At 37.6% G+C, this 17,391-nt stretch overlaps 1 protein-coding gene across 3 annotated transcripts in view; it reads left to right on the top strand.

The window, feature by feature from the left end:
- The window catches only part of tspan9a (tetraspanin 9a), a 211,779-nt gene that overhangs the window by 52,565 nt on the left and 141,823 nt on the right, over nucleotides 1–17,391 (top strand). For all 3 annotated transcript variants that reach the window (XM_051135004.1, XM_051135002.1, XM_051135003.1), the window contains exon 2: nucleotides 6,724–6,798. The gene's annotated coding sequence lies outside the window, so the exon portion shown is untranslated. The remainder of the gene's footprint in view (nucleotides 1–6,723; nucleotides 6,799–17,391) is intronic.

Below are 17,391 nucleotides of genomic sequence, written 5' to 3'. Positions count from 1 at the left end.
TGAGAAATAGAAAAATCAATGAGCCTTTTGTGAAATTATTTTTTTCAGGATTAATTCGTCCGTATAAGTCTTTTCCTTGCCTCTTTTGTTCGCTCTCTTGTTTTATTTCTTCACGCTCTCCTCCATTATAAAAACTGGATGAGCTCGCGGCCACAAACCGTTAATTGCCTCTCATACATAAAGCCTCATTCTGGGTTTAATGTGGCACTGTATCCTCAACACGCATCCTGGCCATGACGCTAGACAACCCTCTGGTGCTTTTTCCCTTTGCATAATCTTAACAGGCAAAGCCCTCGTTACATCCCCGCAGCTGCGGGGACGTCACTCATAGCACTAAGAGTTTATTCTTTTTTCTTCTCCACAGCAGTTGGCAAACTTGAGTCCTCACTTCCCAATCCCCCCCGTAAACGACATAAGAGCAGACATTTACATAGCCCATTAGGAGTGGCTCTGAATGGGAGAGTCCGCAATGTTTAATGGAAAACATTCTATTGCAAATGAATATTTTATGGAGAGGATGCTGTTGACATGTTGTGGGCATGCTGTGCTACTGTGGCGTACATTACTCGTGTTAGACTGTGGTGAGCGCTCTTCTACTGACAGCAGATTAGAGAGTCACCCATCAGAAATGTTCATGTCACCACAGGACTGTTGCTTGATGTCTTTGATCAAGCTTCAAATTGGTGAATTGATATTTTTTGATTTAGCAGTTGATGTTAGTACATTTGAAACAGAATTGTGGATTTCAGTATTTTGTGATCATGCAGTACACTACATTTTATCAATCCATAGTTTATTTTATTTTATTTAGTTTTATTTTATTTTATTTTGTAGTTCTTTTCTTTTTTTCTAGTTTTTATACAGCACAAAAGCTTGTGTAGCACAGGCTCTGGGATGCGCGTCCACGACACTATGTACTATTGAATCACGTCGAAAGGTCATGCAGAACGCGCAAAGACTAAGGAAGTGCATGTAAGTCAAACGCTGTTTACAAACAAAAAGGTCTGATGATGTCAGACGATTCTGAAGTTGTAGAAGAAAATGAGTTTTTCGCCATACTCTACCTTTTTGAGCCGGAGTACACAGACGATGAACTTACACGTGATTCGTAGTGTCGTTTACGTGCATCCCAGAGAACTGTGCTACACAAGATTTTGTGTTTAAAAAGTATAAAAAATTTTATTTTTTTGAAAAAAAAAAAATGACCGCTTCGCTAGATAAGACCCTTCTTCCTCGGCTGGGATTGTTTAGAGCCCTTTGAAGCTGCATTTAAACTACATTTTGGAAGTTCAAAATTGGGGCACCAATGAAGTCCATTATATGGAGAAAAATCCTGAAATGTTTTCCTCAAAAACCATAATTTCTTAACGACTGAAGACAGAAAGACATGAACATCTTGGATGACAAGGGGTTGAGTAAATTATTTGTAAATTGTTGTTCTGGAAGTGGACTTTATCAGATCGGTTATTTTCATAAAAAAAAAAAAATACAATTTAAGTACTGTGACGAGTCGGCTGCCTCCCCCCCTAATTGTCAGCTTCACCCCGTCGGTAATCGCCACCCTTCACCAGGCTCCTGACGGGAGTGGGCGTGTGGGAGGAGGAGGGGCGCTGAAACATCCAGGTCTGGCGGCGTGTGATGAGGCACACCTGATGTGAATGAAGCCTCATCACCGCTGCTGTTAAAATGCCGAGTGCGCCTCTCCTCAGGAGACCGGTCTCTTCTCCGTGCATGCACGCTGGTGTCCTCGTGGGTCCAGGAAGGGTGCGTAAGGGGACGAGCGCTGCCGATAGGATGGACTAGCTGCCGGACCCGCGGTCCGGACGTGAGCCGCATGGAAATGGCTGCGGGCCAGGATGCCTGGCCTTCTCACCCGCCTGAGGAAGTGCCGCCGCTAAGGAATGGATGAAGCCGCTAAAAGAAGCCGCTACCCGTCATATTGCCGCGGACCCTGGTGGGGAGCAAGTGCGGCCGCCGGACTCCGCCCCTTACCTGGACCCTTCCCTTCTGAACACTGCCCCTCCTTCACGGATTCCCTTCACGTCGAGGACACCAGATCCCCCATTTATTTTGGACACTTTTTCCCCCTTTTTGGACACTTTCTGTTTATTGTTTAATAAAAGCCTCTCCGAGGCCTGACGTCATGCCCACTGTGTCTGTCGCTTTGCTCCGCACCCGTGACAGTACTTTATAATTTCAAACGCTCATCTTGCCTTTCTCTCCCTGAACTTTGTGTATTCTCTGTGTATGGCTCAAGACAGTTAGGGTATGTTGAAAAACTTCAATCGTATCTTCTCCCTCAACTTCAAAAATCATTTCAAAATCATCCTACATCGCTGCAGAAGTACCAACCCGGTCTTTGCAACATGAACATGCAAAGATGATCAAACACCCTTAACAAAAAGCGATATAGGATGATCGCTGAAGTTGAGGGAGAACGTGAGATGGGAGTTTTTCAACATGCCCTAACTGTCGTGAACCGGAACAAAAAGAGTCCAGGCAAGTAGAGACAAGACAAGACGAGAATTTGGCATTAAAAAGTGTATAAATTGTATAGTTTTTATTAAAATAACCGATTGTTACGCTAGATAAGCCCCTTTTTTCTTGGCTGGGATGGTTTACAACCGCATTTGGGATCTTTTGATCTTTTTAAAATGCATTTTGGAAGTTCAAAATCGGGGCACCATAGAAGTCCATTATATGGAGAAAAATGCTGAAATGTTTTTCTCAAAAAAACATAATTTCTTTACGTCTGAAGAAAGAAAGAGATGAACATCTTGGATGACAAGGGGGTGAGTACATTATATGTGAATTTTTGTTTTGGAAGTGGACTTCTCCTTTAAGACTAGCCACAGTTCCTAAAGCCACTTTGGAGCTGCATTGTGATATCAACATATTGTAAAGACATGGAAGATAAGAAGTACTGTTCTTGTTTCGAGTTACCCGATGCAACCAAACGGCTGCCACTGAGCATGTCTTCCATCACTCAGCACTTGATGTCTGGCCCGTGTTCAATGCCACAGTCGCCGGCTTGCATTGAACCCATCTCCTTTACTGCATAGATTGCCATATGCTGAGAAGTTGATTCTATGATACTGTACTTCACACTTATGATACTGTAAATACTTAAAGTTCTTAAAATGTAATCTAAAGTAGAATTTACAGAGACAAAGCAGATTGATTCTTTTTGTTCTGTAAAAGTCAGTGACTTGATCGATAACTTGCGACAGAGTTAACCAATTTTAAATCCAACATTTAAAATTGGTCTATAATCCAAGAAGATTATAGACCTCTTTAGTTACTTCCAAGATAAAGGTTAAAGACTAATCAGATTTTCTTTTTCTCTCCAAAACTGTTTATTTCCATAACTGTGGTGTCAATTTTTATTTTTTAGTTCTTTAAGACTCAGAGATCTTTGAGTAACAGTTGAATCCCCCATCTAACATTCCACAAGCATGTCGTAATGTTCCGGTGTCCTTCATGCTCTTCCTGCGTGAAGAACGAGGAGGAGAAAGTCCGAGCATCCTGACCTTAGAGAATGACTGCAGCTGTTTGGGATTTAGGTGTAGTAGCCTTCCCTATGGAGCTGGATTATTAGAACTGCCTCGGAGACCGTATAGTGAGCTAGATTGTGGCATGGCACTGATGGATGAGAGCGTGCACACGTGAGCGCATCAGCTTGTTGACTTAGCGTGCTTGTGTCTGTGCTGTGTGCAAATGAACTGATGCGAACAGCTGTCGATCCCGTGTTTGGCACCAAAAAAAGTGCACCAATCTGTTGTTTGTACAGTGTGCGTGCAGATATGACCTCGGCAGGTCGTATCAAGAGTGGCATTATTTGCACGAATTCCCTGCGCCTTGCTCAAGGAGCTTTTCACAGCATAATCAATGAGTCTTACTCCTTCACATCAATAGAGCACGGTGCATATCACTTACAGATGTGCTAAGCCTGCCCCTCTCCGGCTCATGTCCGTACTCCGCTGAATTTTCAACCCATATCGGATTTGTTTCTAAGCAGATGCACGTTCTCTCGAGAGCTGTCCTGGAGCACCCTTCTGTACCTTGACGCACAGCTTCTCTGACAAGGACAACTGCTGTTGTCCTCTAAGCCCCTCTACTGCCCAGCATGCACTGCTTGAGATGAGCTTACAAATCAAGCCCCATACATTTTAATTCTCTTTCCTTTTTTAGTCATCTTATACTTTCCATTTTTTGTGAAAAGAACAGATCTCAGTTCATTGTGAAAAGGTCACATCGGTCACTGTTTCGTATTTACCCTTGAGGCTATAATCTTGCAGCACTGAAGCTCATTTTGATGATGAGTGGTTTGAGTTAACAGACAATCGGCCTTTCAACCCCCACGCAGCTCTTCTGCTTGGTGTAATGAGCATGTGCTGTGAATTTTTAAAGATGTTCAGTTGTCATTGGACTGCTAAGAGACAGAAGTCCACTTCCGGAGTGCTGCGGATTGTTAGAATAACATCGGAATTGAGTAATGATGTCTCTGAGTGCACTCCTGTTTATTGTCCTTGGATCAGTGTTGATTGAGACTGGTTTATATAGCAATTCTAAGTATTACGCAGAACAAGCTGAATTTCATTTACTCTAATTGCGAATCTTTATGTATTGTATTTACTTAATTTTGCTTTGATGTTTTAACCCTTACTTTATCACTTGAAAACCAGTTTTACTGATTGCATGGGTCTAATTGAGGAAATTTCACTCAGCAAAAGCACACAATGGCTGTTATTTCATGTTTGCCTAAAATGGCTAATGAAAGAGGCCTTTCGTTCCTCGCGCAGTCGAAAAAGACTTTAACCACCCTGTTCTTGTCAGATTCTTCTCAAAAGATGAACAGTACGACTTTAAAAGCAAGGTTTCGCAGCTTTATAATGAGAGACTGTGTCCAAAGAGATTTTGGTGAGGGCGAATGCAGCTTTGGTCGTGCAGATGAAAGACTAAATTCAAAGAATGTTCTGGCACCCTGGATAGTGAAATGGATTGGTGATGTCGATCTAGTGTGTGGAGAGCAGGAATGATTGGGAAACGTTTGGATCGTCTTTAGCAGCCCCACAGCTGCATTTGTAGCTCTCTTAGATGGAGTCTTTCCATGTAATTTAGGGAATGCCGCAAAACCGTTTCTCATCTTAGGATGGAAATGGAAGGTGGAGGTGGCGCTGTTGTAACTCGCGCTTCAATAGGAGAGAGGTGGCCCAAGCTGTGCGTGCATGCGTGTGTGAGATTGGGGTTTTAAATCTGCTTGTAGACATCTTCTGCGCCCCTCATCTTAGCCGTGTTATAGAGAGCTATCATTCACTCAACACTGCCACAGCTGCTTTATTGCGCTCACTGTATCCTGTAGCCTGCAAATGAATCCTCGACTGAATGTGTTTGATTGTTTGCTTCTGAATTCACACGTTTGCCTTTTATCTCATTCCTCATCAAATTTTTAGACGCAAATTTACGAATTTGTACAGTTTTTAACCATTTCAAGCACTTTTTTTGACCTTCACTAGTTTGTTTTGAATATAATTTCATATTTAAATTAAGCAAAATAAAACTGCAAACATTTCATAGTATTTTAATAATATGAGGAAATTAATTCTAGAACAAACTTACGTGGTTGTTGATTAATATTATTTTTCTTCAGTTAATATTATTTTCCCTCCGACCTTGGTTATGTCAGTAGAAAGGAAGATATTAAAATGAATTATCTTTGACATAACAAGCACTAATGAATTATGCACAATAAGTCCAAGGACTTTCATTAAATAAATTAATTAAAAATTATGAAAATAAAAAAGGTACATATATACGTATACTAGTCAAAATTCTTGAATAATACGATTTTTTAAATGTTTTTTTATTTTTTTATTTTCTGCTCACCAAGCCTGCATTTATTTTTTTTAAATGTTTTTCTAGTTAAATATATTTTAAAATGTAATTTATTCCTGTGATTTCAAAGCTGAATTTTTAGCATCATTTCAGTCACATGATCCTTCAGAAATGCTCAAAAAATATTTATTATTATAATTATGTTATAATACTCCGTTATCAGCCGAGTAGAATTTTTTCAGGTTTCTTTGATGAATAAAAAGTTCAGAAGAACAGCATTTATCTGAAATATAAATCTTTTGTAACATTATAAATGTCTTTATCAGTACTTTTGATCAAATTAAAGCATCCTTGCTAAATAAAAGTATTAATTTCATTAATCCCCACCCCAGAAAATGATACTGACTCCGAGCTTTTGAATGGTGTAGCGTATAATCTTACAAAGTTTTTTATTTCAGATAAATGCTGATATTTGGATCTTTCTGTTTATCAGAGAATCCCGGAAAAAATTTACTCAATTGATTTAAATATTGATAATAATTATAAAAAATGTTTTTGAACAACAAATCAGAATATTAGAATGATTTTTAAAGGATCATTAGACACTGAAGCCTGGAGTAATGATGCTGAAAATTTAGATTTGATCACAGGAATAAATTACATTATAAAATATATTCAAACAGAAAACAGTTATAGTATATAGTAAAAATATTTCACTTTTTTTATGTGCTGTACTTTGAATCAAATGCAGGCTTGGTGAGCAGAAGAGACTTATTTAAAAAAACATTAAAAATCTTACTGTTTAAAAACTTTTGACTGGTAGTGTATATGCTGGTGTATATAGTCTACTTTCATAATTCATAAATATGGTGTGTGTTTGTGTTTCAGGAACCTGCTTTCTGTGAATTCCCCCTTTGTTTTGCGGAGGCAGCGGCCAACCTTCATTTGTTGTGAGCAGGACGGGTAAGACCACCATTTCCAAAAATACACCAAATCAAACAATGTTCATCAATATACTCAAAATTCTAGCTGTATGAAAGTAAGTGCCACTTTCACTCACTTTATTGATTAATGCATTGTCTGGTCTTTTTTTCTCTAAAATGTTCATGTGTCTTAGTTGAACCTGGACCTTTGTATTTTTTGCATGATTCTAGTTAAAGAAGCACAATTTATGACGCCATTGTTGTCAGATTGTATTTATAACCGACTTGCCCCAATGAAAACTTTTAAAGATGCTGGGATGACATTACATTAATGATAGTTTATGACACGCCTTAAGAGTTTCCTCTAAATGAGAAACATCCATTCGGATTTAAGCGATATACCAGACTGGCCTCAAAGGATCATAAATTACATAATTCTCTGATTAGCGTTGAAATCTATTAAAATGATGTCTTACCATACCATCACATAATGCTGACATGATTTACAGAGATTCTCAAACGTATCTTAAATCATCTCTCGCTGCCTTCCTGTACTCTATGAATAGCCTGACCCTCTATAGATAGTCCTGCATCTCTTGATTGGGCCTCATACGAGACTCATGCTCTGATATTTGACGACATGGTTGCCTCGCTCATAGTGCTGCTGCTAGCGGTGCGCTTTGTAAAAATAGTGCATGTGATCTAACAGGACCTCTCACTCTCTCTGGGGCTCCTTAAATGCAAAGCAAGTGTGTGTGTGTGAAAAGGTGCTCTAGTTGTTCTCCTAAGCGCCCGAAGGCCGGCACATCAAGGCTAGTGTAGCCAAACAGGCCGGCTAAAATTAGTGTGAGGCCAGATAACCTGCAGCAGCGGATCAAAGGCGAAATGAACTGGCCGGCGTCAGCATGGCTAGGGATACATTTATGTGTTTGTGTGTTTGTGTGTGTGCTTGCTAAACGTCAAGTCAGTGTTGTTACCAAGCATGCATGTAGACTTAACAGACTGTGATGTGATAGAAGTGACATACTGGTTGAAACTGAAGGTTGGTAGTTGCTGTCCTGGGATAAGATTACAATGGTATAAACATGTTTTTTTTGGACTAAGGTAATGCCATATTCTATGAAGTGCCTTGGAATGGCATGTTAATTGCGTGGTCTGTAAACGATAATCGTAGAGTTGTCATTTGTATTTTAGTAGTCAAAACATATTAAGTCGTCAATATTTAAAAAAAAAAAAAAAGTATAACATTTTCCACAAAAATACTTAGCATCAAAAACATTTTTCAGCTTCGATAATAATCATTATTCATAATTGAACACCAGTCATAATTGATAATAGAGCACAAATATAGCATATTAGAATGATTTCTGAAGGATCATGTGACACTGGATTAATGTTGCTGAAAATTCAGCTTTGCCATAGGAATTAAATTACATTTTAAAATATATTCAAATAGAAAACAGTTATTTTGAAATGTAAAAATATATTGCAATATATTTCTGTTTTTAGTGTATTTTTGATCAAATAAATTCAGCCTGGGTGAGAAAGAAGAAAGGAAGTGAGCAGTGAATGTTTTTCTGTTTTACTTGCCAATATTGCATTTTGATTAACAGTAACAACATAATAGTGAGCAGCGGTTCTGTTAGGTGTGTTTACATTGCATGCTTCAATGTACAGATCTGATATTTTGACAGATGTTCAGTTCTTTCCTCCCTGTTTACATTCACTGAACCACCTGCGTTTACATTAACATCTTGACAAGACAGGCGTTTTGACCGTAAAAGTGCATTTGACTGTTTACATATGTACTGTATTTGTATTATCATGAGATGATACTTGATTAGTCTTTAAATGTTTTTTGTAGCCTGCATTATATTTGTTGAATGTAGTGAATTTTGTAATAAAAATGGTACTTTGAAAACTGCAGTAGAGGTGCTTGAAAGAAAATGAATTGGGAGATGCATCTTCTCAAAGACTGTTTTACCATGCTGCAAATGCTGTACGCTAAAGAACAGCGTGCAGAAACCGTCTCTGAACAGTTACAGTTTAAATTCATCCCTTTTAAATTCACTGCTCCTTTAAATTATTAAAGCTGGAAAACAGATGTAGGCTGTCAGACTACAAGTTTTCCCATTTCTAGTACTGCCTAGTCTGATACCATCAATGGTACTATTACACTATGTTATTGTTTTGTAAGGGTGGCTTGATCTCTGTAAGTAGCAAGCCATGAACCAATGCTTTTGTGCCCTTGAGAAAGGCACTTAACCTCAGGTTATTTCAGAGGGATTGTCCCTGTAATAAGTTCTGTAAGTATACTGTAAGTGTTGGCTAAATGACTATTGCAGGGCATTTCCTGAGCATGTTTGAGGACTCATTTTACATTAGGCTTTTGTGTCAGGATGTGGTCTAGTGGTGTGATGTGCACACGCTCATTTATATATACCTATCTGTTTTCATGTGTATTCAGCTGGTGGATCAGCATATTGACAGCGGAGGTCACTTAAATATCACCATCTCTGCGTTGCGCTGCCTGTTCCGCCCTGACCACAGGCATGCGGCACAGCTCCGGCCGCGGTACAGGGAGGTCACACGTAACTCAAACCCAGAGAGGACAGAACCAAACAAGGCCTTCTAGAGGCAGTAGTATCCTTTTTAGGGGGCTTTCACACTTGAGCGTTTGATCGGACCATAGCTTGTTTGATGTTGTTGTGTTTTGGAATTCCAGTGTGCATCAGTGAACCACTCCCGATTCTGCTTGAAATGGGTTACTCGCTGAAGTTAACCTCTATTGATGATGTGTGTTTGACACCTGTGGATTTTTTTAGAAAATAAAGTCTCTTAAAATGTTTTTTTGACACTTTTAGTACACTTTTACTTTTTATTTTCTTTAAAGGAAAAGTTCACTCCCAGAACAAAAAATTCCAGATAATTTACTCACCGCTTTGTCATCCAAGATGTTCATGTCTTTCTTTCTTCAGTGTAAAGAAATTGTTTTTTGAGGAAAACATTTCAGGATTTCTCTCCATATAGTAGACTTCTATGGTGCCTGTGAGTTTGAACTTTCAAAATGCAGTTTAAATGCAGCTTCAAAGGTCTCTAAACAATCCCAGCGGAGGAAGAAGAGTCTTATCTAGCGAAATAATCAGTTAAAAAAAAATGACAATTGATATACTTTTTAACCTCAAATGCTTGTCTTGTCTAACTCTGTGTGTACTCTGTGTATTCTGGTTCAAGACAGTTAGGGTAAGTTGAAAACCCCTATCTCATTTTCGTCTCCAACTTCAAAATCTTACTACATACTACATGTATTTACTTACTACATGTATTTTGTTTAATTACTATTTACTTTGTTTAGTTACTATTTTCGAAAATAAAATACAATATTTTCATGCTTAATTTAATGATAATGTCTTGAGTGGAAATGATGCACAAAATATTCTGGTGTGATTTACATCACTTTCTTCACTCATACACTTAGGGGGAAGAAAGGAAGTGGTGTAGGATTTCCTTTAAAGCAGTCAGAAATTGCTAAATGATTGTAAATAATTGGGAATGTGCACTATGATTCATTTCAAAGTCATTTTTTTATCATAATTTTTAATTTTTTAATTTTTTTTTCTTATTTTTTTTTTTATTGTCATAAATTTAAGTATGCAATGATTCATTTCTTGATGATGGATTTTTATAGTTGGGGATTGGAAGTATAAGTCTACAACTACGCTCTTCTTTCTTAAATTAACCATTTTGAAGAACATTTTAAAAATCTAAAGAACCTTTTTCCACTATAAAGAAGCTTTCTGCATTTGAAAAGTTCCATGGATGTTTAGTGTTCTTCATGGAATCATCAATGCCAATAAAGAACCTTTACGTTTAAGAGTGTAGGGTAAAACAAGATACATAAAACTCTCTATTGGGAGCTCAATGTGCTTCTCTGTCCACTTAACTCATATTTTAATGTTTCCTTTCAAAATTAAAAATACAATAACGTCCAAAGCTTGACTCAGCTCTGTTTTCTAGATATTTATAAAATTAGCAAAAAAAAATAAAAGGCACAGTAAAAGTTTCCAAATTCAAGAAATATTTCAATAACACGTTCAATCTGGCGTCTTCTCCATTAATCATTTATTTTCTAGCTCCTGCTAGTACTCGTGGTTGTACTCGCATCGATGAACAGTACAGTGTGAAAAGAGACTTGCGGACGCAGGGGAATCGACCCAAACAGTCGAACCAAGTGTGAAAACAGCCTTATACGCCATTTGCATTTAAATTTACCTCGAGCACTTTGTCTCATGGACACTTGCTCAAGGGAAAACGGCCGACTCTGCTTAATTGGGTATTGATTGACTACGTTTCGGCAGGGGAGACAATGAATTACCGTCTGGAAAAATGGCGGAGAGGCCCTAGACACAAAGACAGGCGGAAATACTCATTCACTCAGCATTTATTTATACAGCTGAGTAATTAATGATGCAGGAGGAGATGCCTGATTGGGCTAAAGATTCGTAAGATTGTGTTTATTTGTGGATGTCATGATGCAGCAGCAGCGTGCATGATTGTGGTGCAGATCGGTGATGCTTGAGCTAGAAATGGTCAAGTTTTTGTTTGTGTAGAAGAGAGAGTGAGAGAATGGAAAGGAAGACAAACGCGTGTGCGTTACCCTCTGAGGATATTAATTTGGCCCTAAATTGGTTCCCTGCATTGGTTTTCATTGTCCTGGGAGTAGTGATGAAGTTTGATACGCTTGCGTGGTCATGCTCATTTAGGCACAATTTAAGCAGACTTGTTCATTCGCACTGGCACAGCAACTGAAACCGTTTAAACACCCTATAGCTTTTGTCTGTTTATGTAATACATTCACGGTGGAAGAACAAAATGATAATAAATGGCAAAATGATAAACTGACAGCTAATTTTCATTGTCGTGAGTTTAATTAGCACTCATTGAGTCAGTCGGAGCACAGGAGAGTTCACGTCTTTGTCTTCACAATGCTCAAATGAAGCTGTATACCAGCTTCACTATTTCTCAGTGCCAGTCCATTTCCATTTTAAAAATATACAGGGGAATTTGTGCTGGAACACAAGGTTAATTTCTTTCGTGCTTCTGTTTTGTAGTACCCTCAGTGCATCATCCAAATGCCTGAAATTGAAAGTGAAATAAATGGCGCAATATGTCTGTTTTTATTTATTTATTTTTAAGCTATGCAGACATTAATTCATGTAATAATAGCTGTCTTTGCTCTCACGGTCTGTTTCGCGCAGGTGCTTTTTGTTGCTATTTATCTTAATCAGCCTTTTGTAATAGGATTCCGTTTTAAGCCAATTTGTTTGAAACAAAATATTTTTGTAGGTAGTATACAGAGATAGGAACAAGGACATACACAATTGTAGAAAGGTGTTTTTTTACATACTGAATTTTAGTCTGTCTCTCTCTGTCTGTCTGTGTATTTATCAGCTGCAACCATTTCCATCATGTTTAGCATATCAAATCCAATCAAAATTTCTGAAAAGTAACCGTTGCACTTCTTATATATTTGTTCGGTTATCTCTAAACGTCACTTGCCCTAGATTCTTCCAAAATCATGAGGCATGATGCACTGGAAGTGTGCGTGAAATCACTTTCTTATAACGACACTGACTGGGATTGGCAGCTGCATTCAGTTTGAGACACAGCCAGGATGTCATAACAGAGTTTAAATCATTTGATTATGAGAAATGGCCACACGCAGTCTCTGACACACACAGCTTCTTTTATTAGAGTTAGCTGGCATCCTGCTGTTTATCTATTCAGTAGTGCTCATGTTTACCCAGCCTGTTTCTCAGCAACAGCCATCAATATTACAGGATTATAAATACGGTTTATATTTTAATAACCATGCGATATTGGCTATTTTTATATTGTCCGGGGAATGCAATACTTGACAGATGAAAGGTGTTTTATCTCAATTGATTTATATTCTAATTTTGTTACTTGGTTATTCATAACAAGCGATAAGCATGTGGAAATATGTAACATTTATAACACTAAAATTGGAAAAAGAAAACACTTTTTTTTCTTCTCTGCACTACAGTGTGACTGTGCCTTTAAGATAGCACACAACTTTCTAAAGCAATGTCGTTTGAAAGTTGCGGAAACATTTCACCAGCCCGGTATGTGCAGTGATAGATAAAAGATTGTATTCTATGTCTCATTATTTCTTTCTCAGTTCTCCTCCGTAGGAGCAATTGCTCCAGTCCCCCATGCTGAAAGGACCGCCTCTCTCCTGCAATTGCCAGATACAATTCGATTGTGGCATTCTCTAAGGACTGAGTTTGCCTTGTATTGATCTGTCACAGACTAACATCCATGGCCCTTATTGGACGCTTTAGCCCGTATGTATTACAATATAGCATCTGTATAGCACGCGTCCTCAAGATAGACACGACAAGGAAAAAATTCTGCACAGCAAGTGATAACGTCTTATTTAACATGTTGGAATGGGACCATTTTTAAAGTTGTCAAATCGATTTATGCGTTACTGTATTTCAGAGAATTGGGGGAAAACCTTTTTGCGCAGGGAGTCTAATATAGTTTCCAATCTCGCGGTCGTATTAGATTGACTGCTGATAGAATAAACCCCAACTCTGAAGTTTGTGCAAAAACAATAACGGCTGGCAAAATAACAGGCTAGTTCCTGCCGTGGGTTCCGATTGACTTTTTATAACCTGCAGTGGGAGAAGTTTGTTAAAAGAGACCTTTCTCACTTCACCTCTGTTTCACCTCACTTTCGGACCACCGGTGAGATGACCTCTGTCACCCTGTGCTTGAGCTCCAAGACTCATCTCACACCTTTCTGACAGCACAGTTGCACATTTCCTAACAGGAAGGACTTTTTTGTGCCAATGATTTGTCAATCAGACCTTTCAGAGATGAGGACATCTTAATGTAAAACAGCTCTTGACGATGAACTGCAGAACCTCATTAGTATTTTAGGCAGGTTTTGTTTTTGTTTGGTTTATGCTGTACTCAAATGAAACCTGTTTTGTGTGAAGGGTAGTTTTCAAAGACAAAGTCTGGATACAGAAAACTCAGAAATAATCTATTAAGTCAGCCTTGAAGCAAAAGAAGGTGGTATTACATTATCACTTTAAAGGTGGTATTTTATCATTTCTCTCTTTAATATTTATAGACAACTATAAGTCATTCTAGGTTAGAAATCCTAGAATATGTAATGTAAACTGACTTAATCAATGGTTTGAGTTTAGGGCAGATGTATCTGTTTGCCTGACCAATGGCAGATTTGAGAAGTGGTCTATGTGTTGCTGCTGATGCAAAAATTACACAAATTAACTTTAAAAATAGAGCTGGGAAGGGACTCGGAATGAATGTTAAAGCTTGTTTGATTCTGTATTCTAGATTGGATGTCACACAGAGTTGTTCAGGCGGACAGACAGTGGCATTAGTAGTGGCAGCTGATGGGCATTGGACATTATTGCATTTTTAATTTGAAAGGAAACACATTAAAATGTGAGTTAGGTGGACAGAGAAGAGCGCAGAGCTCCCAATAGAGGATTTTATTATGCAGATCGCATCCAAAAGAAGGTGACACAGAGTGGTAATGTTGTTAAAGGAATAATTCAGACAAAAATTACAATCTGTCATCATGTTGTTCCAATTTGTAGGCTTTTTCTAAAGAAGCAGCTAACAGAGTTTGTACTATTGACGTCAAGCATGGCGTGACCCGCCATGTTTGAGTAGATGTAGACTGCTGTTCAGAAGTTTGTTTTTTCAAGATTTTTACTGTTTCTTATTTTTACTGTTTCTTATTAAAACTGCATTTATATGGTCAAAAATGCAATTAAATTTTAAAAAGACATATTTTCGGCAACTGTCAGCTGAAAAACAATATTTGAATTAGTTAAAACTATAATGTTTACAAAAAAGTTTTACAAAACAGTCACTTTTGATAAATTTAATGCATCACTGATGATTAAAAATATTCATTTCTTTAATAGTAGTAATAATAATAAAAACATACCAAACCTTTAAACAGTAGTATAGTTTGGAAAAAATATAACTCTAAGTCTAAGACATAGCATGAATAATTTCTCAACGTACTTTAATTTGACTGATTCAAGCTTTTAACTTATTAGAAGATGGGTGATTTTAAAATAGATGGTAATCAGTATGTGGATGGCATAGGCATTTCTTTTTCTTTCTTTCCTTGAAGCAAATTACATGCAGTGTGGATTAGTGTATCATTTTGGATAATAACCACACATTTTGACAGCAAGGGGCCATTTGATTAGTACAGTGATCAACCACAAACTGTAAGTATTTTATAAGCGAATCTTTGTAAGAATGCCAATTAGCTTGAAAAAGGTCAGACATGGTAGGACTTTATGGCCTGGATGTTGTTTCTATTGATCAGTTAATTCTCGTTTCATTAGGAATTTTCAATTCAATGTCTATTAAAGTTTCTCATAATTATTCAGGTGAAAATTTTGTCTAGATGTGTAGCAGTGTAGCACATAGACGGTGTGGCTAATATTCATTTGTGATTATTATTTTAAAGGTCATTTTATTGAGATTGCAGAAATGTCCTAACATTGGAATTGGCACTGAAGAATTCTGTTTTCTGAGGCGGTAAGCGGCATCCTTTATGAAGACCTGTTCTGTCTGATAAGAAATGGCTATTAGCCAACAACATTTAGCGCTTAATGGTGTTACATGATGTTTAGAGGTGGGCAAATCTGAAATCAATATTCCTGCATTTATATACTGCTGTTCAACAATTGTGCCTGAGGATATCTTGTTTACGTTTGTACTCAAAAACTTTTGAATGTCTTGGTAAGATTTATTGGGACTGACCTCACAAGCTTTGGCAAAGCCAGCAACTAGATCTTCATTGGTGTACAAACTGGTGTACAAATAAAACCTTTGCAATCTTTGCAAACCTACAGATTTTGTTGCATTTAAACATTTTGCCAGCTCTTGACATTGTGCAATGTGAGTTAGACAATCCATGAATGCATTTCACACAAAAATGAGCATTGTCATCATTTACTTATTCTAATGTTGTTCCAAATCTCATTTAACTTTAAAGGAGAAGTCAACTTCCAGAACAGAAATTTACAGATAATGTACTTAACCCCTTGTCATCTAAGATGTTCATGTCTTTCTATCTTAAGTCGTAAAGAAATTATGTTTTTTTTAAGGAAAACATTTTAGTGGACTTCTATGGTGTCCCGAGTTTGAACTTTCAAAATGTATTAAATACGGCTTCAAACGATCGCAAATGTGATTGTAAATGATCCCAGCTGAGGAAGAAGGGTCTTATCTAGCGAAACGGTCTGCTATTTTCATAAATAATACAATTTATGTACTTTTAAATGTCATACGCTCGTCTTGTCTTGCTCTGCCTGAACTGTTTTGTTCTGGTTCATGACAGTTAGGGTATGTCAAAAAACTCCCATCTCATGTTTTCCCTCAACTTCAAAATGTTCACTTTGCAAAGACTGGGTCGGTGCTTCTGCAGCAATGTAGGATGATTTTGAAATGATTTTTGAAGTTGAGGGAGAAAATACGATTGGAGTTTTTCGACATACCCTAACTGTCTTAAACCAGAATACACAGAGTTCAGGCAGAGACAAGACGAGCGTTTGCGATTAAATGAGATTTTGAATTGTATTTTTTTTTAATGAAAATAACCAACCATTTTGCTAGATAAGACCCTTCTTCCACGGCTGGGGCCGTTTACAACCGCATTTGGGATCGTTTGAAGCTGCACTTAAACTGCATTTTGGAAGTTCAAACTCGGGGCACCACAGAAGTCCACTATATGGAGAAAAATCCTCAAAAAAAAAAAAACAATTTCTTTGTGACATGAACATCTTGGATGACAAGGGGGTGAGTACATTATCTGTAAACTTTTGTTCTGGAATTGGACTTATCCTTTAAGGGTTCAGACAGCACTGGAACCCGTAATTTGTAAAATAATTAATAAAAATTCCTTGTCACAAGCAATGTTTACATTATAAGCACAATGAAAGCTGCATGTACTACATCCTAACCAAGGTTTTGATTTAAAACTGTATTCACACATGCATAAATCTCTTTTATGTAAAAATATGTATAGGACAGTTTTATCAGCAATGTTTATTCTAACGTTGACAAAGTCTCTCATTTAACCTTGATATGATTCATGAATTAAACTTGTGAGCATATAGCAGAGCATTCTTTGCATCTCATAGAGATAAAAACTGTGCTGAGCTGCTAATGAGACTGAATTACAAATTGCTATTAGCAGTGTTTCTAAATCTTGACATCTTTGGTTCAGAGCACATTGATGAAACTTAATCCTAGGTTTAATAATCAATTATCACAATATTTCTGGATGCACAAGGTGCAGCGTGACTTCCAAACACTATTTGTCATCACATCCAGGGGTTTTTGCACCGGAGAATGTTTTCATAGTTCCTGTAACCATTGGTGGGAAAACACGCTTTTTGGCACGTTTGCACAGCAGGAGCTAATTAATAATTTTAGGAACACCTTTTGGAGGGACTAAATTACCGCTGACTTCAAAGTAGGGCCTTGCCTAGTACAATAGGAACTACTACTGACATGAATAAACGCTGATTAGCCGAACACATTC

Source organism: Labeo rohita, chromosome 18 (assembly GCF_022985175.1).
Source record: "Labeo rohita strain BAU-BD-2019 chromosome 18, IGBB_LRoh.1.0, whole genome shotgun sequence".
Lineage (NCBI taxonomy): Eukaryota > Metazoa > Chordata > Actinopteri > Cypriniformes > Cyprinidae > Labeo > Labeo rohita.
Note: the sequence above shows the minus strand (reverse complement) of the source record. Positions and strands in the feature narration are given on the sequence as shown.